The 24,614-nt window shown below is 42.5% G+C and overlaps 1 protein-coding gene across 5 annotated transcripts in view; it reads right to left on the bottom strand.

Annotated features, from left to right (window-relative positions):
- grik5 (glutamate receptor, ionotropic, kainate 5) overlaps positions 1-18,342 on the bottom strand; it is an 82,193-nt gene extending 63,851 nt beyond the window's left edge. The window contains exons 1-3 of one of the 5 annotated variants that reach the window (XM_065957898.1): positions 17,996-18,342; positions 17,589-17,761; positions 12,443-14,461 (exon numbers count right to left, since the gene is read on the bottom strand). The gene's annotated coding sequence lies outside the window, so the exon portion shown is untranslated. Of the gene's footprint in view, positions 1-454; positions 3,758-12,442; positions 14,462-17,588; positions 17,762-17,995 lie in introns of those variants that run through there. The other 4 variants (XM_065957897.1, XM_065957896.1, XM_020640580.2 and 1 more) reach the window with 4 other exon arrangements.
- Positions 18,343-24,614: the final 6,272 nt, after the last annotated feature.

Below are 24,614 nucleotides of genomic sequence, written 5' to 3'. Positions count from 1 at the left end.
CACAACGCTTCCTAATGGTCCTCTTTCTCTCCCTCGTTCCCTCCTGAAACAGAGGTGAAGGGCACCGAAAAGAGCAGATGAGAGAGGGAAAGAGAGGGTGACTCTAATGGTGATGTTTTTCAATTGGGTTGATTTATGGCTGGCTGTTAACCATTATTTTACTGTTTACTCCTGCAGGCTGGAGGAACCAGGCTGGACAGCTCAAGCTAGAGGGTAGAAAGAGAAGGACCAGGAAACATAAAGTAGGAAGGATGAAGAGGAATGCCTGCAGGCTGTGAGGATGAAGACAACTAAGGCACAAAAAGCAAAAGGAGAATGAAGAAATAAGGGAGTGAGTGGGAGAAAGATAAAGAGAGAGAGCAGAGGGGGCTTAATGAATGTAAAGGCTATTACAATGAGGTGAGGTAAATTGTCCATTAACTCAAGAGCTTCTCATGCGTGTGTGTTGCCTCACCATAACGTTCCAATTTAGCAGGTTACACTCTGATGCTTTCCCTGCCAGAGACTTGCAGGGCGTCTTGAGGAAACAGAGTAAAGACTGACGTTAGATGGAGGAGGAGTGATCGCGGTGGACAGATAAGAGGGAAGAGAGAATTGAAACAGAGGAGAGGAGAAAGTAAGACCAAGAGGGAGGAAATGTAGTGGAGAAGGAGAGATAAGGGAGGAAGATAGGGGGAGGGGGGGGGGGGCAGAGAGAAAATACTGAGAGTTGAGAAAGAGAGCAATAATAAGGGGAGAATTGATAATTCAGCTGGAGAGGAGCAAATTCACAGGGGGAGGGAGATACGGGATGGGGGGGGGGGGGAATCGCCACTGCGTTGGGACAGGATCAAGATTTCAATACAAACCCAAAAGAAACAGAGAGCAAAACATTATCACACAGCAAGACACACAATTATTACTTTGGACAGCCCCTGTGAGAGGGGAGCGAAACAACAAAGAATCAGCTCGGGCAGTCTTGTTGCTCAACAAATGACACAACAACTTGGTGTCAGAAAAAAGGGGGTGAACTGCATGGGAGGCTAATCTGTTTTAATTGGTCTGTGCAATCACAGGGTGCGATAAAGAAGATAATGAAGGGAGGGACCGAATGACTTCTTCCTCTGATGCAGCCTAACTGGCTAAATTAAGCCTGTCACATCAATGTCATTAAAGTGATTCAACTACGGATATCAAATGTCACATTTCAATTAATATTTAATGAGTGGAACGAGGGTGCAGGAATAGATAACGCACCTCATTCTACAGAATATTTGCACACCGCACAGTTTGACGCTCGTGCTGGCAGGCATTTCGTTGGCAGCATTTCCCTACTGCAAACACAACAACAAAAAAAGACACCTGTCATTAGCACTTATAATGAGTCCATTTGGTTTCTAAGTAGCTTGTAGTGGTTTAAGAGGAAAAGCCACACACACACACACACACACACATTCCTTTCGCAGCCTAAGAGCTAGCATGAGTTTGAGAAGTAGTTCCTGGCTTTGGTTTTGGTGCGACAACGTTTCTTGAACTACGCTGATCTAAGCAGTTTTGACAGATGTCAAGTCGAAATGATGAACACACATCAAGGAATGACTGCTTTGAGATGTATGTTTATCTCTGTTTTGCCTAATTGTTTATGAAGGTATGTGTCGGTGCCAATGAATGCATGTATGTGAGTGTGTGTGTGCATTTGGTAAATCTGTGTTTGGAGGCTGCCAATGTGTGTAGGAAAAAAAGGAGCCCACACTGTATAAAACGGATTACCCGACTATTATGGAGGAGCTGTCAGATGCCTATAAGACCAAAACACATCTCCCCTCCCGTTTTCCTTTAACCGATGTCGCTTAATCTTCACCCAGATCCGCCTCAGCAAGACTTAAGGGCTATTACTGATTCCTCTTATGCTTTCAGATGAACCCTATGCTCTGACATGTATTCAGCTAGCCAGAGAAAAGAAAAAATAAATTAAAGTGCACAGCCTGAAACACTGATGGCAAAGCTGTGAAAACTGAATTTTTAGCCCTGGGTAATGTGGGGGAGGGTCAGTTATGCAGAGGGTTATTCATAACCAGCAGCCTAACATACTGGAGGCTATCAAAGCTCCAACGAGTGTATTAGCATTTCACCAGGCTGAGTTTCTAATCACACCATAGCTTCACAGGGCTGCATGGGCTTATAAGGTGCTAGTTCATTTTCTCAGCCTTGGGGGAGCACTGGGTTAATATTATAGGAGCCTATAGATGAGTTATGATTTGAGTGGAGGTGCAGGGAGTGTTATGTAATTTACGCTATATCGTTATCTGCAGTAATAGACATTATCATCCGTTTGTTTCCGGCAACAGCTCCTAAATGACATTACAGTGAAACTCTGGAGATCAGTCTGATGGTTTTCTTTAGAAACGTGCAGACGAAGGAGACTCATTAGGTATCTGACATCATACTTGCGAGGTGATTTTGAAATTGTGAGAAATTAAAAGATAATGCAGTTGATGATCTCAAATGTTTTCATTTTATACACGGTACACTTGAGCTTTGTGGAGTTTTCTTTCTAATTAGTGCCTCTATTCTTTCTAATGCTTGCAAGCACGATTAGACAAATATTGAGAGTTCAAATGATAAGCACTACCGGATGAACTTGCAGGGCTTTTCAGTGCAGTGAATTGATCAGGGCCACAGTTCTTTTATCACCATGGCCTCGTGCGCTCTAATGAGCCTCACACCTTCAGCAGAGCAAACATCTCCCATGTTTATTCATGACATGCCAATATGGACGACTTCAAAAGATCGTCCGGTGGCTCTTTCAAAGGTGTCGCTCTTCCTCTCTTCCTGAGTTACAGTAGCGCTCCTTTGGCCCTGCCTGCTGCACCTGTCTGCCTGCCAGGACTCCAGCTTTATTTACCGTAAAGCTTTCACACAGATAAACACAGCAACTGAAGCACACACACAAACACACACACGCAAGGGAGGCACATGCAATTTGTGCACAAACACGCTTCCCCGATTTTGGCTTACGATCAGAGCGAAACAAAACAAGGCTGTTCTCGGCTCGCCTGTTTGTTTGATTCCTGTCTGTCGTTTTGTCGATTGTTCTCGCTCAACACACCTTAGTCATTTTTCATCTGCCTCATTCCTGATTGCTTTCTTTCCATCTTTTCTCTGTGCCGATCTTCCCGTGAGAAAGCAGCGGCCTGAGCTACAGGAGGTGGTCTGAGGTGGTGGGGGTCGAGAGAGAGGACGAGGGGGAGAGTTAGTTTGCGCCCCTCTCCTTCCTGACGGCTAATCAATGTGTTTGGGTTTCCCCCTGTGGCTGTAGCCCCGGCGGCTTGAAAGGTGAGCCCTGCGGAGCTTTCCCCTTCCTCCGTGAGGGCACAGAGAAAACCAGGCGCCCTAAGTCTGGCAGATTAGCAAGCCACTGGAGGACTTACAACTTTCTGCTGAGCTATCGCTTCCTATCTCCTCCCCCCTACGCCTCCTCCTCCTCCCCATCAACATCCCCTCACTAGAGAAGCCTCGGAGGATACGGTTGTACACACGCACTTCCCTTTATTAGCATATTTCTGTATTTGGCTTTTTTTCTTTAAAATGGATTATTGTACAACAGTGTTTTAATATCCAGGCCTCTGTGGGAGAGTAAATCAGATTGCTGTTGTAATGGTTTGGTCTCTTGTGAAAGAAGTCCTGCCTTTTCTCTGCTTCACAGCAACACTGAGTGAGATGGATTCATGGCGGCAGCAAAGATGATGGCCCACAGGTAACCATTTAGATGAATTACAAACACACACATGCACATGCACATGCACATGCACATGCACATGCACATGCACATGCACATGCACACACAGACAATCAGAGACATTACAATCATCCTAACGGTACATTGATCTCTGCAGCGGCATGGCCCAACAGGCCTTATTGCCAAATGAAAACAAAGGCTGCATGTTCAGTGCTGACACACACCATCAGTCACAGATAGCCTGCAGTCACAATGATTACCTCCTGTATGTAAATCCATTGAGCAATAAGGCAGGTTATCCCCTTATGAGACGCTGTTGTTATTATCGTGGACAGGATATCACCAGCAAGAGCCACCGGCCAACTGCTGGCGACTGATTATGTCCCATTGAGACTTGATGGCCAAATTGGAAAATGGTGATATCAGGAGGCGAGGTTAAAGCAACTCTTCTGTACAAATTATGGCTGTGTGTTTCGTCCTCATTTGTCGGAGTGGACAAAGGGCTGTAAACAATAAGTCTTCACTGGGGGAACAGCATATAACTGCTAATAAGCTACCTGGTGTTTATTTGGATTTTCACCAGGAGACAAACAGATTAAAAAATATCATACTATGCAGATTATAAATAATTGAACCGTTAAAGTTTTGTCCTGTGTGTACTGAGAGAGGTCAATTGTAGTTCTGACACAAGTGTTATGAAGTGATGCTGCAGTTTTTCTCTCAGCTGTAAAGAGCCATCAGGTCTGAAAGGCATAAGCATTGGTATTTTTCAAAGGTATTTTTCAAGATGCTGTTGAAACCTCTCTCACGGAGGGGAGGTTTGATAAAAAAAAAAGGCTGTTGGAAGATCGCTAAAGACTTATGTTGCTCAAAAAGCTATTTTAGCAAGCTAGCCAGTCTGTTACAGTTTGTCAGCATTGTAGCCCCTTGCAGGTCTTTGTTTTGTCTTAAATAAATCTTGTCTTGTTTATGCTGCCCCCAAGTGGCCTAAAATTAATAATTGCAAGTTTGGGTAAAGTAAACTCAATACAGCACCTGCTAAATCAGAACTATAATCAGCAGTTCACTAATTACCAAAACTTAGCAGCTTTATAATCAGGCAGCACTCAAGTAAGAGCACAAAATGTTGTGTCTCAAGTTTTGGTCAATATTTTCTTGTGTTACTTACTACAAACAGAAAACAGCTGTTATTGGTATTACCATCCATATGCAACCTTTCAGCCTGTTTTACTTTGGATCAAAGACCCTCTCGTGAGGAGCTGGTGGAGCTCTGTCTGTATGAAATGCATTGATTCTGACATCTTCCACACAGGCACTAGTCATGACTTTGGCAGAATGAACAGATTTCATCACATATTGAATTCAAAGGAATAATAAACACACACCGGAGCAGCAAAATACAGCCGTCATCTTGACAGATAACTTGTCTTGACACAATCAGGAAGAAAATGCAGATACAACAGTTCTATTACACACACAAACACATTGAATGGAGAAAAAAAGGCAAACACTGGCTAGATCCGACATTCATGTACACGCAGACATACTTTATGCTTATGCTGCTCACACATGAAAATACACAAACAACTCGACAATCTTCTGGTGTACAAACACAGCTAATCGGGCGTACATAAAGCATTTTTTTTCTTGTGCCTGTAGCATTTCTGAGTTTGGTGAGAGTGAAAATTACTTGAACAAAGAGTGGATTCAGACAAAAGCACAAGATAAATGACTCGAGCTTTAGACTCTGATTCCTGAGCAAATGAATAGCTCGGCAGAGCCTGAAATAAAAAAAACGGACAAAGAAATCTTTGGATTACATCGAGAAGCAATGAACTGCAGACAAATAAAAACAAAAGTTCTTCATTTGAACTGAGCCTCTTGGATGATGTACTGATATTGTTCAGATTAAGTAAAGAAGGAAAGAACACAGGAAGGTGTCAGAACAGTAAAAGAGTTACTGTGGTTTAGTGAAGCATCTTTCCTTTTTTTTTTTGACACACTCACCTCCATATGAGCTTAATTATGGTCGACACCTCCTTCCCTTCTTGTCTGAATTCACAAGCTACCATTTTCTGACCAAGCTAATCTGAGAGTTATACCCCCAAAAGGCAACCATGCAGATAATATCCTTCTTTTTTGTGACACCTCTGTGTATGTGGTTGCAGCAGGGGGCAGTGGAGGGGGGATCAACATGGCAGCCAAGTTTTTACTCTGCGGAGAGAATCTTTTGAACCCTCTATTCTGTACAGAAGTGAGTCTCAGAAGTCTATAAAATGACAAGACAGTTAATTAATGCAGTCTGTTGTTTTTTTCATTCAGTTATAATGACATGATAGGAGCCCATTTGGAGTGTTATTTTTCATTGTGTCAATTAAATATTCAGCAGTTTTAAATCAGGCAGTAGCCCATAATCAACTGCTGCATCACCATTTGGACGGCGGCAGCTGAGCTGGAACTGACTCGCATGTTAATACCTCTGATTGGTGGCGCTGATTACAGGCTCTTGACTCACAAACCCAAAATACTAGTGTTGTGGAAACAATTAGACACGGGGCAATATTTGGAATTGGCAATGAAGGTGACAACTTCCTGTTAAGTGGATTAAAATATTTCAGATTATTTCACAGGGGATGAGGCATCCGCTGGAGTCTGACATCTGGCCAGGTAGATAATGCCCTAAATGAGAAGGATATAATACCAAGCTTTATATTTTTTAATGATATTGGAGATGAAAATTCTAATGTGCTTGCCTTTATTTACATCCTGGGCATGACATGTATGTTTATGGCAATTATTATTTTATGACAAAATGTTGCGTCATGTTTTCTAGATACACAGTGGATTAAAAAACAGTGAAAGAGTTCCTTCACTGGGACAATCTGCATGGGCATCCATGAAATACAGAGCTTTTTTTTCATTCTATGATTCCTATATTTTGATGTTATAATGCTTATTCCAGTATAATAATGTTGACATTGCAAAATGCTCTTTCATTCTAATCCAAGATGTTTTTTTACTGCTTGCCACAAATAAACATTTTGGATATATAGACTCAGGAGAAATCTTTTGAGTGGTTCCCCTATTGAAGAGATTGATTCCCTAAAGTCTGTTTTATGTGTTATTGTTCATCGTATAATACATAAAAGCATGTGTTTTTGTTTAAGTGCGTTTTTTATCTGTAGATAGGAATAGACAAAGCTGCTTGAAATGAAGATTTTTCCCGACACATTTTTAAACCACTACAAAGGTATGCGTAAAAGCACTTGGGCTGAGCACTGCTGTATGTGCAGAAACAACTGAACAACCGTTATACACTTATATAACATATGTGGTCTTCAAGTACACTGGTAATTTTGCAGCATTTGGCAGCAGTAACATCAGTCCATTTGTTGTGAGTTATTCTTAGGGTCTCAATTAACATTCACCAGTTAGGCTTATTCTTTCTTCATGAGAAAGCTTAGGGAAGACCACCCAAAATATGAGGAAATCCTTGTCTGATGGAGTTCCACCTTGGTGTCCTTTTAGTCTAACAGAGCTGATCTAAGACCTACATATATTAATGATGAGCTTTAGAGAGCAGTGATACCTGTAGATATCATGATGAGGGCCATTATCACGCTGTCTGGCACACTGCAGCTCAGCAGAAGCCTCGGTATAACATTAAAATGTAAAATAGACTCACTAGACCAAGGATGACACTGGTGGTAACCTGAACGACTAGAGAACATTTTTTTTCTCCCACAAAGGCAATTACATAGAATAGTAGCAGAATGGATGAACAGTATAAGATAGCCTCAGCTCATACTGTAATAAAAGACATTGCCCTTCAACTGAAGTCACACTCTATTTACAGGCTTAACAAAAAGACTCTCCGAACACAAATACATATCGTCTTGATCTACTATCATTTTGTCTCTTCTGACTGACATAATGAAATCTAAGATCAGAACATCCACCCTGATAATACCCATCACTAGTCTATCTGAAAATAAAAGAACATGGAGATTAAGCCAGTTTTCCTTATTTTGCAGCATGACCCCCTCAGGTGTGCAGACAGGTTTGATCAGTGATTGCAGTGTGACAACCCCTGCTGAGACTCCATTTTATAGCTGCAGGCTTTCTCTGCTTAGTCACTGATTAGATTAAAAGGTGCGCTCTTTCACTCTGAAATGTATCCTCTGATCTTCTGAAACGTGGACTGACACAACTTGACTGATAAATATTCCATGAAGCTGGCAAAGGTTTGAGTGTTGAAATGTGTAAACAGTGTAGTAAAATCCAGCTCTGTTTGAAGTTTTACAACAATTATACTTTCAGAGTGGAGAAAAACTATTTTATGTTTGGCATTAAAAGTATTGACTCTCTGCCCAGCCTAATTAGAAAAGAGTTTTCTTCTCTGTTTTAATTATTTTATCCTGTGATTTAATGTTAATTCTGCCTGCAAACTAGCCTTCCCTCGTGGTGCAATAAAGGCTGCATTTCACTGAATACAACAAGCAAACGAGGCATGCTGGACCAACCGCAGCTGAAGCTTAAAACATGATGAGCACGGTGACATAAGCAAAACCCTCTGGTAAGAAAACAAGAAATTGACATAGACTTAATGAGCAGCCATGCCACTGCCACCATGAAAATAACACGCAACACTACCCAGAATGCCATTCGCCAGCCTTGCCGTATTCTCTCGGGGACAGGTCCTGAAATGACCTCAAATCAAGCCCATCAGCCTTTGTCACTTGTCACAGACACACAAGGCAGCGGCGATGTCGCGCTTAAACATTATAGCTGTGACTCCGAGAGACTCGGCCAGCTGACTGATCAGGACAGAGCTGGTCAGGACAGATCACCTGAGCCTCACGACGCATTTCAATCAAACTGATAGAATACCGACCTTTCTGCTAATGCTTATGCAGGACAGTGTCATTGTTGCAGAAAGTGGCATCCTGGGAGTATCAACTAGTAGAGCACTAAATAACCAGAAATACACAAAGCAGCTACAGTAACAGTACACCAACGCTCACACTTCCATCCGTGTCACACACATTATACACATTGCTTTTATCTTTTTGCAATCCAATCTTAATGACTCCATTAACCGAGGGGCCATTAGCAGCATTCACTTTATGGCCAGCCAAACAGCCCAGCCGGGAGCACATTACTGAAAGGGCATGTGTGTCCTAATGTCCATTTTTTGTCGTCCTTCACACACACACACACACACACACACACACACATACACACACACACACACACACACACACACACACACACACACACACACACACACACACACACACACACACACACACACACACACACACACACACACACACACACACACACACACACACACACACACACACAAGCACAAGCACAAGCACACACTCACTCAATCTTTTCCCTCAAGGCCAGCTAGCCTGAAGCAAGCAGGAGTGGACAAACAGCTAGGCAAACAGGGACATTTTTTGTGCTCCATTAGGCAATGAGGAGCAAAGGTTTAGTGCAAGGCTGCAGTGCCTCGCGCTGGTGGTCAAGCGAAGGAAGATTGAAGGCAGAGGAAGCTGAAGTGCTGCTTGATTGTAGAAGAGATTTCATATCCTGAATTAGCAAGGCTCATTTCGGAGCAGGGGACTGAAAGAGATACTTCAGGGGTGACTTGCCATGCAAGAGGCATCATGGGGAATGATTGCAGAAGCCAATCACACTCATAAAGAAAAAAAAAGATGAATTCAGTGTTGATAAAAGTAAAAACAACCATCAATTTCTGCTATGACACTATGAATACCAATTCATCTGCATACATCGAAACAAACAATTTCTTAAGCCAAACAAGAGCAAATAGTTAATTGTAAATTATTGGTTATAAAATCATCTTTTTTTATTCATCCCCTCTGGCAGCTCACCTCCAGTACCTTTTTAAGAAGACTGAAACATTTCTTGTACATCACAGCACAGCTAAAGACATAACAGATGCTGACCAAAGAACAGCTGTTACTACTAAAGAACTGTAAAACGATTAATGAGGCAAAAGATCTGAAAATGTGTTTTCTGCCTTAACAATAAAACAAGTGAGGAATCATCAAGGAATGAAGTATGAAATCAAGTATGAAATCAAGAATGACAACTGGAACCAGCTAATAGAAATCTAAGCCAACAATTAGACAGTCAAACCCTGAGGGACGATGGGATCGCTGATCTGAAAGGACCTGACTTGTGCAAACAGGAGGACGGGAAGCTCAATGTGAAAATTATCTCATGAACCATGTGAATTTCTGCCACAATTCAGACCAAGTGGAGTGAAACGATTGTACAGTAGACTGTACCAACACACTACACTGCTGCTGTGAAAAGCACTTAAAAAGGAAGACTAAACGGCAAGAACATGCTCCTGATAATTTGGTATTTGGCATCATCCCAATATTGCCTTTCTGTTTCTGCATGTCACGCTGAGCAGAGGGCATGTGATTCAACATGGATGCTTTTTGACCAGAGCTGTTCTGGTTCTGCACAGTGACTCATACATTTATTGTGTGGCTATGGGGCTCAGCTGGGGGACAGCTTGGGGTCAAAGTTCATTTTGTTGTCAGTGCAGCAAGTATACTCCCTGACATGTACATGAAGCATTCACTAGATGACAAATGTGCTGCATGGGAACAGAAAGTGAAATGGATGGTTGCCAACTTGTAGTAGTTTGAGGCTGTTTTAAGCTGCATGTTTTTTGATGTGTGTCATATTTCATTGATTTTGTTTTTTGCCCCCCACTCTGGTTTGTTGTTTGTTATTTTTATACTATACTATCAAATGCCTCCTGCTCCTAGCAAAGCTTTAGCTCTGCAGGCAGATGGGTGCTCCAGCTGAGAGTAGAGCTAAGATGCTCCATGGCTCCAAGGAGGGGGGTTCGAGCTCAAACCTACCCTGATATTAGCTAAGTACACTGGGATGAGTGGGTTTCTGAAGGTTGTACTTTACTTCCGCTCAGTAGGACTGGACAGCGGTTTTTGCTGCCTGCTTGTTTTTTTCTCCCCTCCCGAGGGGGTAGTAGACCATTTATCAGCTACCAGGAGAACATGTATCGATGTGCAACACAGCCAGGGAATTCAGCTTTTATTACACATTAAACTGCAAGGTCAACTTGGCAGGAATCCGTGTCAAATCTGTCAAGCGCAGAAAACATGAAACAAATAGCCCACGCAGACGATGTGGTGTAAAACATCAAGATAAGGGGCAGATGTCTAAACATGAGAGCTTTGGTTTATGTTTACGCGTGTGGGATCAGGTAATACAGAGACGTTTCCTAGTTTATGCTTTTTGTCCCTTTATGAGTTACAGTGACACATTCACAACTGAAAAACATAAGTTGAGTCAAAATTTATGTCACATAATTGGACAAAATGACAACCTTCATCCATTTGATCCAACTGTATTTTTAGCCTAAGAAACCTTGTTCATGGCCACTCTTCATGTGAATCATCACACCAGCTTTTGGGCTTTTAACATAGCAGAAAGCAGAGAAGCCATGTCGTGAAGCATGGGCCCTTTTGACAGTGTAATGTTGTCACTTCTGTCATGCCTTTGATGCCATCATATGCCACTCCTCCTCCTCCTCCTCTCTTCTCTGGCTCTTGTGACAGTGACAAAGGGGATCGGCAGCAGCGTGTTATCAGTGTGCAGCTGCAGTAATCGTATTATTTAGTAATCTTAATTCTGAGAGGCTGACCAACAGTGTGAACAAAGCAGGGCCTTTGCTAAGCCCATCAGAGTGCTCCCATGGAGCAGAGGTCTTTTCCTGCTCCATGGCCCCTCCAGGCCCACGCACTCCCATCTCACTCTCTGTTTCTCACCCTACCCTCCCTCGATCCTCTGTGTCCTCCTCTCTGTTGCCTCTCTCATCCCCCTTCTTCTATCTCCAGAATATTTTTCATTCCCTTGATTTCTTTTTCTTTTCCCTTTTTTTTTGCACCCTCCCAATCTTTACTGTCTCTGTAACGCTCTGAGCTGGGAGTTTGTGTAATGGCGTTATTCACAGTTCATTGGTCTGTTTGAAGGGACTATCTTGATTGAGCGTCTCCCGGTGCAGGGCCTGGTGACTGTGGGAGTGTATAAAGATGTGGATGTGTCCACTGAGATAGATGGGCTCAGTAATATGCAGGACATTGCAGAGGCTGGGTCTTGGGATTGGGGTTTTTCCGAGGCAACACATATGGAGATAAAAGGATGTTGAAATGATATGAAGCCGGGGTGTAACGCTCAGGCATTAAGACTTAAAACATGAAGGCAACAAAGAACTAGTCAGGGAATCAGAATCATCCCCCCCCCCCCCCCATTAGTTCAAATTAACCTCAGGACCAATACGAAAGCACACACACACACACACACACACACATAAAGGCACCTCCTTTGCCTCTTTCTGACACCACTCTGATGCTGTTGTAAGCTTTGCTGTAAGATCAAAATCTCTTTCTTTGGCAGACATGCACACACACGCACGCACGCACGCACGCACGCACGCACGCACGCACGCACGCACACACTGTAACTGCCTGGAGCAGAGGAAGCACAGGAAAGCAAATCCGCTGTGAAGACACCATAAAACCAACACTGCAAAAAGACAGACCACATCTGTGTTTGTGCATACATGAGCTGAATACACGTTAATGACAGTCAGCGCACATGTGAACAAACATACACACACACAAAAGGAAGAGAGAGAGTCCTACTTACAGAATGAATCAGACGTTATCAGAAGCGTTGTGCCATATTATCGCTGTAGTGGTGAGTCAACACAGGCATTGAGATGTGAGACCAAAGGGTTTCAGCACTTCAGTTGAGGGTGGGGGATGCCAAGGGGGAATCAGAGGGGTCCACACTGTGTCATTTTGGGGCTGAGGACATATGGAGGGAATCTGAAGGATTCTAGTGTTTATACTGAGATGGAGGAAATAATCCCTTTAGGACAAGGCAAGAAAAATCAACACTTGATGAAAGGAGAGGTTCAACTCTGTCTACAAAGAGAATGAGGGATTGATTGGACTGTGTTTTTCTTCTCTTACTCTGAGAAGAAAAAAATCAAGAAGTGAAGAAATAACAAGAGCCCTCCTTGACAAATAAGAAAAGAAATGGGGTGAAAAATTAGTCAATCACAACAGTGCTCCACCTTTCCTTTTATTCTGTCTTTTACTGCTTTCCCTCTGTCTGCCCAGCTCCTCAGGATTGTGGAGGGTTGGGGGGCGGGGGGGGGGGGGGGTGTAGCAGTGGTGCTGGCGGTGGTGGTGGTGTTGATGTGGAGGCTATGTGCAGAGGAACACCAGCATCAGAAAACCAATCACTTCGCCAGACGACGAGAGAACATAAAGGAGTAAATGACAAGCAGATGAAGGGGAGGATTTCCGACACCTGCTCACTCCCTCTGTTTCTCTTCCTCCCTCACTCTCTCTCTCCAACCTGTCTTTCCTTTCTAGTAACAGCCCCCTCCCTCACTGCCTGTTTTTCTTTTTTCAGAGCATGGGCTCTTGACTGAGGTGGATGCAGATGAAGTGAGATCCTCCACAAGCTACAAACACAGGGATGCTCCTCTTGTCCTTCCTGTCTCTGCTTTCTTTGCTTCTGTCTGTCTCTCCCTTGCAGGCAGCAAAGAATGACAATGAATTGCAGGCTGTCTACTGTGCCTGCACTGGATGCCTGCACTGGATGTCTGCCTGGCCCTCTGCCTGACACTTGGAAAAGGCTGTGTACCTGTCTTCCTCTCTTCCTGTCTCTCTCTCTAGCCTCAGAGCTTGTCTGTCATTCGGTATAGCTGTCTGTTTACCAGGACATCTTTCAGTCTGTCTTCCTGCCAAACACTAAGATTCAAATCAGGTGGGTGCAGGGGGGACATAAGCCTACTCTCCTGCTCAAGTGCCCCCCCTAGTGTAAATCCTGACCCCTCCCCTGCCCATTGCGCTAACTAGCCTCCAACACGGCAGAGACGAATCGGGAAGTCTCCAAAAGGACCCCAGTAAATTTTATTTTTTATTTCCCTTATCTGTCTTCTTATTTCTCTTCTCTACCTGTTTCCCTCTATTTACTCTCCTGTGTGTCAGTCTCCTTGTTCGTTACCTATTCTGGACAGTCTGTCCCTCCTGTCTCTCTGTCACCAAGGGGGGATGAAAAGGAAGGGCGATGCTTCATAATGTATTACTCCACAACGTGAGAGAAAATGGTGAAAAAAAAAAGATGGGGGAAAATGTGGGATATGGAGTGGGTTTATAAAAAAATTGTTTCCTTAGAAAAAAACGTCCTCCCTCACAAAAAATCAGAAGAAAGAGCGTTTCAAGGGGGGATTTTCAATTACTTGCTTTGGCCCACAAGCCAATCTGGAAAAGAGGCCCAGCTCTAAAGTGTGCACTAAAGTGTCGTAATCTCGATAGGATATCCAGGCGATAAATCCGGACATGTCCAAAAGCTCCATACCATTTCTCAAGCATCACTGCAGCTCATTTCATTTCAGATGAAGTCCAAGAAGCTTTTTACTGATGCTCTCAACAGGTGGACTGGATTATAATTTGACTCCTTTTTCTGTCGACTCTGTTTCAAGCTCTCAGGATCTCAGTCAAGCTTGTCCAGCTTCAGTCCTTGCTGGGATGGTTCAGGCTGATGGCTGACAAAGTCGAAGGCGGTCAGGTCTACAAAGCTCGTCGCCGCAGGGTCTCTACTGGCATCCATGCTGTCCATTTTGGTGTCCATCTCTGTGAGTCTTCAGATCTAGAAGTAGAAGACGAAGAGAGTCAAAGTAGAGGTGAGGGAGAGTGAGAGTGCATGAAAGGTTAGCATGGTGACATTTGTGTCACTCTGCCTTATCGCGCATGTCATTCTCCCCCTCGTCACGCTCGACCCTGCCTGTCTTCCTGCTGTCTATTCCGTCCTTGTCACTCTTCTCAGACTTTGCTGCTTGTTTGTTCCTTCCTCCACTTCACTCACCCTGTGATTTGATCCTTTTACTCTCTTCTAACAAGCTCATTTCCTAACACTCCCCCATCGCATCACTCTTCTATTTCCTCTGTCCGATTTTTAAAACTGCACCTAGCCTGCTTTCATCCAATCATTTCTGCTGTCTTTTTCTTAAAATCAAACCTAGCTGTCTATCACAATCCACAGTTTCCAGCTCAAGAGGCAAGTGAGGGAGCACACTGAAGGACTGCAAGAAATCTCTGACTGGTCAGTATGCCTGAGGCATGTGAAGGACTAGAGTCAAAGCAATGGTCAGGTACATGTAGTCACACTTGACAGGGTATACTAGGAATGTGATTTTTTCCTCTAGAATTTAATCTGGCATTCCCACTTGGGGAAACATAAAGTATTTGGCCTGTTATGATTTACTAGAGCTTAACATTTGCAGTGAGAGAGGTGCATGTGCCTAATCCAGTTGGGACGTCCCTTAACACACTGACGGTCTGATCCACTCTGTGCCCTTGTTGCCCTCTTGTTGCCCTCTTTGCTAACGGAAAAGGCAAATGAGAGTCATGAGAGCTGTGCTGAATTACTAAAAAAGGACACCAAATCTTCTCGATGGTAAGTGGATTCAACACTATTCACGTAGCAAGGGCTGTTAACTAGCTGTGAACTGCAACTAGCTGCCTTATGGTAACGCTAGCTTGTCACTCAAGTGAAGTAGCTGAGGCACTGCTGATTAAACAGAGTTTATTCCTCAGTGAGTTTTAGGATAAGGCCACATGGTTTGCATTCAAGCAAATTACATATCAGTTTGAATTTGTTCAAACAAGATATTTTCAAAAAGTGGCAGCCCGGGTATAGACTAGCATTGCACTAGCTGTCAAACTAAATGAAGGGAAGCATGTTTAATTAAAAACATAATACAGGGATCACGGTTTGATTCAATGAAACATCAAAATTAGTCTTAGTGGGGGTAAAAGTCTGCCTTTCAGCTTTACATTCTCTTCATTTTAAATAGGTTACAAGGCAGATGTATAGAATCTGTTGAATTCAGCAGAGCACTATTGAACTAGATAAAAAACATATTAGTAGAATACAAATGTTAGAATGAATATAACCCTGTAGAGAAAAGGAGTGAATGTACATCAATATGAATAAAGGAACATTGACAGTTTTCCCATGTTTTTACACAAACTGATGCAAGATTACCTGCAACCCTTTTTATGTATGAGTTTCAATCTGTACTGTGAGATCTCTGACAGGTCATTATGTTTGTATTTGATTTCCCTCTCTTGCATCTTTTGCACACAACTAAAATGTAGTGCCTATGGGAAAACTGTGCTGAACATCAAATGTTCAGCTACACGGATGGTTTTGTTACAATTATGTACTTTTATAATCCGCCAAAACATAATCTTACATCCCTGCAAACTAACAATGTTAAAGGCAGAAAGGTATCCAAGCAGATGACAGATGGTAAAACAAACATTGGCCTGAGCTTTGAAAGACTTGGATGCTGGCTGAGTTTCTTTTTTTTTTTTCTATTCTAATAAATCACCCCGCATTTTGTCAAACAGATTGCCTTAATTTTTAAAAATAGCAGCAGGATTTCAAATCTTAGCTACCCAACAGGTAGTATTTGCTGTTACTATGCAACAGTTTGCACCTGTTGAATATATTAAAGTTGAATAAAAAAAACTCTCAGTTCACAGTTAAATGAAGAACATTTCACAAAAGCACTGAATGGCATGTTCTTCTTTTGAAGTGGATGTCAATTAAGAGCTGTGTATCGACAATATTATCAACTATGTTAACAGAAGAAGAAATCATTAAATAGGTTTAGTGACTCCTTACTTTTCTCCACAGTCCAGTAAGGTGATGGTCCATTTCAAATGAAATATTAGAGGCCATTCGGTGTTTCATCTTTAATCAATACTGCTGTGTGGATGGAACTGACCCTGCTACGACACCCAGATCCTCATAGGACCATTTAGCATGAGACCATGTGTTGAGTAAGGTCATCGCTCAGTGTTTGTTTGTGTGTGCACCATTAGCATGCTTTCAGGTCACACATGAAAAAGGGACAGGTAGGTGTGAATTGGTGTGCAGGAGGAAAGTGCAAAGATGGAGGTACGTGTCAAAGGAGTGACAATGCGAGTGTGTGCGTGCGTTTGTCACAGCTGTCATGCCTGAAGCAATTAAACACATTGATCTACTTCATAACCTTCTGTTCCACCAATCCCACACACTCAGGCTGAACACACACCTCTGCCCTCCCTGCATTGTGCCTCAGACGCACACACATGAAAAGCTTTCAGAATGATTGACACAGGCACAGAAATAGCACACACATACACATTTCCAGCACCTCCATTCAGTGCCTATGTCAGGAAAGAGACTCGAATGTCTCTCTGTATGTCTGAATTCAAACAGAATGTAGAGAGGATCTTGAAGAGACAGAAAAAGAGAGAGGGATGGATGGAGGAGAGTGGGGGGGAGGGGTAACACAGCCGATGAGGGAAAGTAAGAGAGGAGGGAAGAGGGAGTGAGGGGGGAGAGAAGCAACAAATTAAAGTAAAACATTCAGATTTCATTCAAATCCATTGAACTGGATAGACATGTGTGTGCCTTGATGTGGGGAAAGAGATAAGGAGAGGATGACAGCTGGATGAAAAAAGAACCAGGGAAAGGAGGGATGGAGGAAAACAGGTGGGGGAGTGGTAGGGAGGTTGGTTGGACAGGGTGAGTGGTTGGGGGAGACATGGAGGAAACGAAGGGAAAACCCTTTTTCAGCAGTGAAAAAACACTATTAATATAACTGCAGACTGAAGAAGAGTGTGTAGTCTAAGAGATATAAGGAGCACGAAAATAGGAGGTGTGAAAGAGAACGTAAAGAGGGAAAAAAGGAGTAAAAAAAAAGAGGAGGACGGACACTCACCCATTTCAGCAGGGCATTCCACAGGCGAGCACAATCCCTGCTCTGTGATCCCATCCTGGGGAAAGGCGCAGCGAGATCCTGGAGCTCCCTCCACTGAATACAAATGGGGCTGCTATTATCAGCTCACACACACATTCTCACACACTACCGATACACGCACACACACAGCGGCACTGTGGAGGAAATGGCACAAACACACAGAGTCAAGTCTGGGGTAGTTGTTTAAATTGGAGGAAAAAAAAGCTGCTCAGTGAGGCACACAGCACTTCACAATAGAAGAGACATTGCAGCACTACTGCATTTTCATTCCCTTCTTCCCCTCTATTTTTGTCCTTCTTTAAACCAAAGCATCCATACACACATACAAACCTTGTACACTTGAATTCTCAAGCTATACATATACTTACAAAGCATATATTAAATTCAATCTGGCTGTATTCTAGCTCCTCCTCGGCTTCCAAGGATGTTAGAGAGAAATGAGTTGTCCGCTGTGTTCCTCTGCCTCCCTGTGGGTTCCTCGCAGCGCTATCTGATGCAGAGATAAAAAGAGATGAAGGCTGACTCTTCGTCCTCCCTTATTTTCTCCTCATATCCAGTGTAATTCCAGTTTTTCTGTATCCATTTGTTGATTCAGGTCCAATCTGTCCTGCCTGTCTGTAGACTTTGCTGTGAGTCGGCGACACGCGACGGCAAACTGCATTCACTTCGTCCCCCTCCCCTCTCTGCCTCTCTCTCTCTTCCCTTGCTCAATAGTATACCCGCTCCTACTTGGCTTTCTCAAATCTAATCAGCTCTCTCTCTCTCTCACTCTCTCTCCCTCTCCCAGTACCCTCCCACTCTCTCCCTCCTCCTTCCTACTTTCCTACACCCACTGCTTTTCTCTCTCTCTCTCTGTCTCTCTCTCTCTCTCTCTCTCTCTCAGGGATTTCTTCTCAAAGATGAATATCAACTCAGCCCACTACCCTGTTTCTTCTCTCTGTCAGTCTCTGAGATAGACATTTGAAACAGGGGAGAAAGGCAAAACACTGTCCACAAGGAAAAACACACACATTCTGAAACACACACACACATGCCATAGAAAGTGAGGGAGAGAGCGGTAAAGAGAAAAAGAGGGAGACAGAGTAATCATAGGGATGTGTTACATCCTCTGCCAGGGTAAACTAGCCTGACAGAGTTTGACATGGCTACATGCTCAGGGTGACAAACAATATCACACCACCACGCAACTCGCCTCATGCCCTATGACACACACAGACACACAGCAACAGCATCAGAAGTAAACACACAACTGGGCTCACATTTGGAGGCACATATTGACATTATGTCACTGATATGCACAAACACAAGCAGGGCAAGTAGAGGTAAACACAAACACGAGCATAAATAGTGTCAGAGAGTGAGATAACATCTAACATGTTCATAGCCTTACACAGTGGGAAGTAACTAATTACATTTCCTCAAGTAGAATGTCATTTAAGAGTAGCACGGCCGTATTTGTAATTTTATTAGAAAGCTCAAGATTATGTCACTTCAGACTTTAACTAAACAAGTTTTATTTGACAGCTGTAAATTATTATATTTTAGATTTAGATTTTTGGTTTGTTGGTGTTTTGGAGGGGTGGGGGGGCATTTACAGAATGCATGGCAGCAAAGACAGTAAAGAGATGAATTGAAATAATGTGTAGAGAATAGAGATGGATAGATAGATAGAAATATATATATATGTATAGAGAGAGAGAGAGAGAGAGAGAGAGAGAGAGAGATAGAGAGATGGGAAACCTAAGCAGCAATCCAGCTGAATGTAAACCCCTTGATGTTGCAGTTAAAGGTCTTAATACACACCCAGGCCACCAGTGTGCCAAGTAGATAGTGATTTTACAGACAATAAAACTTATCAGCTTCCACATTATCATGATTTACTTTTCAGTTGTGCGGTATATCTTAAAGCTTACATATATATTCCCTTTGAACCCATTTAAATAAGTCTCACACATCCTTAAAACATGTCTGTGGAGTTTCTTGTTCTAAATCCACTCTGATCCTATATTTGATCATGCCTATAAACCCCTCTATTTCAGCCCTGCTCAGAACAGGCTGTTTCTGTGTCTGTAGCTTTAAATGCAAATGAGCTGTGTATGACCACGCCCCTCTGGAAGGGCTTGGTTCACTTGGGCTTTCTTACACCATGCCCAATTGTTTATGGTGAGAAGGCAGACTCACCATAAACAAGTGAGCGCAGAACAAACACCTAGCTGAGGGAGCGCCACCCACCTAGGGGAGGGGGTACTGCTCTTTGTGATGGGGAAACTCTTCAAACAGCCTGTTTGTGTACACATTTCCTTAAAAGTGGAGCAGGCGAAAGATTGAGAGGATGGACTTTTCTCATAATTAGGGGGTAGGATAGAGACACATATTAGTGTTAGAAATCATGCTAAAGTGTATTTGGGATCATTTGTGACCCTTCAGCATATTTCAAGTATTTAAAATATCCCTAGGTCCAATTACAAAACCACAATGTTGTAACACACATGCAAGACAGGCAAGTTGAGGTAAACACACACACGGGCATAATAATCCTGTCAGAGTGCAAGGTACCATCAAACATGAGTGCAGTCTCACACAGTAGTTGAAGTACTGTATATTTTTGTCCCTAATATATTTAAAGTACACTTCTCAGTTCTTAAAACACATGAAGAGGGACATTTAACGATTTCATATATAACTTCTTCCTGTTTTGCCACAAGAAAAGGGGAACATGACTTTTTATTAACATGTGCAAGTGTGCTTTTCAAAATGCTTAGTATTTAACATTTCATAACATGTACAATCTAACTTAATTATTCCAGCTACATTGTGTTAATCCTCATGTGCCTTATTCATTTTATTGTCAGGGGCTAAGTGCAGTAACTGATTCCTTACATGTTACGTAAAAAGGATGTTTTCAATAGAGCATACTACGTCTGACGTTCAGGACAGGATCAGCTAAGACGTTAAGTGTTGTATTATTTCTTCTGTTACAAAAACAACAACTGACCATGTCTTTAGCCACAGCACATTTACTATGCGGTGACAAATGTGCTGGAAATCATCTGTCCTCTCACCAGAGCTCCCTGACACTTCATGCGGGACTCCCTTGAATGGAGCTGACATCCTCCTCACTATTTATAATGTTCACTCATATAATTCACAACTCCACAACAGCATGAGTCCACTGTGAGCAGACAGCAGTCTCCAGAGAAGCAGCTCACAATATATGATGTCACTGCCTCACTTCTTACACACTACGCTGTCTCATCCTTCCTAACGAGACCAGGACATTGGCCTTATGATGCCTTTGTTCCTCTCTGGTGCTCGGTCGGTCCAAGTAGCCTTTTCAATATAGATCTTTTTCTTAACCTTGCAGCCCCAATGCTCCCTTAGCATTTCATGTCCTCCAAGGCCATTAAACTTGCCACACTGTGTTGAATCATTGATTTTGTCACTCTGTGCATGAGGTGGCTCTTTAATTGCTAGTGACAACGCTGTGTTGCCTGGCAGTGCTATTTGTAAATAATGCTTTAAAAGATTGTAGAGGAGGTGTTAAATTACAAGATTGGTGTTAGATTTAAAAAGAACAAACTGATGATTAAACCTGTCATGTGTCTATAAGTGCTTCATTCACATAGCTTCTGCATTTCGTTAGTTATACACAGCAACATCATGTAAAGCAATGGACTATTTGTGTCTCCCATGTTGACTAATACCGCCTGATTTGGGCCTTTGGAAACATCAACTCTGATTCGCTCACGTAGCTGTCCCCTAATCAAAACAGGAAGCAAATATAGTTAGTGACATTGCTGAGCTGTCTCCCCTACTTTAGCCTCAAAAAGCCCCCCTCCCAATGCTTCATCATGTTTTCACCTCTTCACTTTGCATCTTACAAAATAATGCGCATCTTAAGATGTCTTTGTCCAGTGGGCGGACAGTGCTGGAACACCTATTACTCACTCATGCTTGTGCCTATCAGACCGCCGCCATGTCACGCCAGAGGTTCCCTTAGGCAACGACATTTTTGTTTTGTCTTTGTGTTTGCTTCTGTTTGGATCTGACTATTTTTGCATCCAATAACTTGCAAATTTACAATTCTTTATCAGGGTCTGTGCATGTGGATGGCGAGGAGGGTTTTGCTCACAGCGGTACCCCTGGCTGTAACCCACAGCTGCAGTTTTCAGGGAGTCAGGAGGAGTCTCAGTCTTCTGTCACTCCAATTCCATCACAAACACTGACACAAGGCCCGCAGCCTCTGAGTGAGTGTTTGTGCACGTGTTGTCTAATTTTCCACTGGTCTAATTTACCCAAATCATAGTGTCAAGCAATGCTTGGAGACACTGATTCTACCTTTTTAGACTTGCATTGTGCGTATATATTACCACTCAGTAATTTTATGTTATTATAAATTGAAAATCCAGAAACTAGAAATGCAATGAGGCAATTTGATATAATATTATGTTTAAGGCCTCACTGCATCCACTGAAAGTCTTCTGTCACTCTCTGTTTTAGTCCTCTCTCTAAATATGCATTCAACAGCTGTCTCTCTCTCATCTCCATCCCACACCACTTTGCTCTTGACAAATTGATGTGGAGCACTTTTACATAACAACTACGTATCACTCACACACTCACACACACCACGAATACCATCCACAGCACAAATGTAAACCTTACTCAACCATTACACATACACCTCACCTCACTGCGGGTGTTAAGAGCCCAGTGTTTGCAATTACCAATGTGTATGGAGTGTTTCCTCACTTTTCTCTTTGTAGAACACAAATGTGGCTTCCAATTTAACTATTGCTTAAAAAGGATGCAAAATAGGGGAGGGAGGGGAAGACAGAGGAAGACAGTGGGGGTGGGGAGGGGTGGGGGGGGTTGACATTCTGCCTGAGCACTGCGTAGCGCTCGTGGAATAATGATTAGCTCCTCAGTATTCTAGTCACAAATGCACCACTATCAATGGGAAAGAGAGAGCGGAAGAAAGGAAGGAGGAAACAAGAGGGAGGGGACAGAAGGAGGAGACAGGAGATGGAGGAGGGGGAGCCAAGAGGAGGGAGGGAGGGAGGATGGAGCAGGAGAAGAGGAGCATGCAGGGAGAAACAAGGTGAACAAGAGAGCAAGTGATGAAAAAAGTGAGGGGTAATGGAGGACAAACCAGATGAGTATAGTATGACATAAGCAGTATATGTAAGGACTAGTATGCGGCAGTATGTTTACACACACACACACACACACACACACACACACACAAACATCAAACACACACCAACATGCTGCAAGTGCCAAATGTGTACATTCCAACAAACACAAAACAGTGAAATTTGCCAACTAAAAATGAAGGTAATGCAGGCAGTGCATGCACTCAAACACTACAGTGCAGCCTACACACACGCACACAGAGAAATACACCACTACATGCGTGCAGAGTACTTTGTCATAGTCAGAGAAGGTACAGCAACCTCAGCAAAGAGAGAGGCAGAGGCCATGTAGTGGGGGAGCTATGATGAAAATAAGGGAAAAGGGAGAAAAAGAATATAAGAGGACAATGGGTGGAGAGGAAGCATGTGCACGCAATAAATATGTAATCACAAGGCATAGCGAATGATAAATGTATAACATTAGTTAAATAGGTCAATCATACATTAATAACTACTATATGATAATAGAGTTGGGAAGTCAACTGTGGTAGAGTGAATAAGTTTGCATAAGTGTGCTCACTTAGTCAAATACAAAGAGGTACATCATGTTTTTGCACGCCCCCTAACTCAGACTAAATCTTTTTTTAAACGGATTATCATAAGAGAAGTGAAATGTTGGAATTTCAATTAAGATGGAGAACCATAAAAACGACGTGACTGTATGGGATTTAGTGAAATGTCACTAGCAGAGCACTGCAAAGAAAAAGGATCAATTGCCATAAGAGAAATCATTATTTTGTACAAAATAATAAATAAATGATACATTCATATTTTAAACTGGTACAGTGAGTCTACAACTTCATTATGATGCTAGTCGGATTTTGTTAATTTAATCAGCTTTGAATCTCTCAGGCTTAATAAGGAAAGTATACAGAAATACATGCAGCCTATGTGAAGAGATATAGGATTAAAGAATTTGTTTTAAACATCTCCAGAAGTGTAGGCTATATAAAACCAGAACATAATAAAACATGTCTGCTCCTCTGAATAAAAACCGTATTATTTGACTTACTGTGTAGTACAGCACATATATTGCATTGACCTTAACGTGATTGATGATATGTTCCTGTTCCTGTAGCATATCTGCTGTACATGATTTTCACTGTTAAACTGTTTGACCTTTAAAAGCTACATGGAGAGTTTTACTGCAATATTCACTTTGCATCCCTCAGAAATGTGTTGTAGCATTACTTTAGATATTTGTTTAAGAGTGTCAGTTGCCTCTGTCACATCTTACTCAGACTAGATTTGCATGACATATTAATGGCAATATAGTATTTAGTATGAAGAAAGCAATTAATCAATCAATCACTTTAGACAGCCCGCACTGCACCGGAAGAGTTGAAGACCACACTTGAATGTAAGTCATACAAGTGTAATGTGGGAAAAATAATTTAAATGGCAGCATGATTTCATTCTTGGTCTCTATTTTCTTATTACCGTGGTGCTAATTGAAACACAGTTTTTTTTAGCATGTTACCTTGGAAACAAAGCTTTGCCCAGCATCTCCAGCTTGCCAAGATGTAAATAAGAATATCATCAACAAAGCATGACTAATTCTTTGCTGAGGACTCAGGGTTATCAGGTTTGCATGGACTGCATACAAGTATGTGGTGGGCCTTTGATTTTTCTTTTTAATGAATGACTAAAATATATCTCCAGAATATTGTAGCTTATTAACAACACCTGTATTGTATTCTCAGGAAGATCCTTATAACATAACTGTATGCTTTTCACTTGTGCTCCACATTGCAGTCACAAAAAAGCTTCAACTTGTATTCAATAGCAAGGC

Source organism: Labrus bergylta, chromosome 8, assembly GCF_963930695.1.
Source record: "Labrus bergylta chromosome 8, fLabBer1.1, whole genome shotgun sequence".
NCBI lineage: Eukaryota > Metazoa > Chordata > Actinopteri > Labriformes > Labridae > Labrus > Labrus bergylta.
Note: the sequence above shows the minus strand (reverse complement) of the source record. Positions and strands in the feature narration are given on the sequence as shown.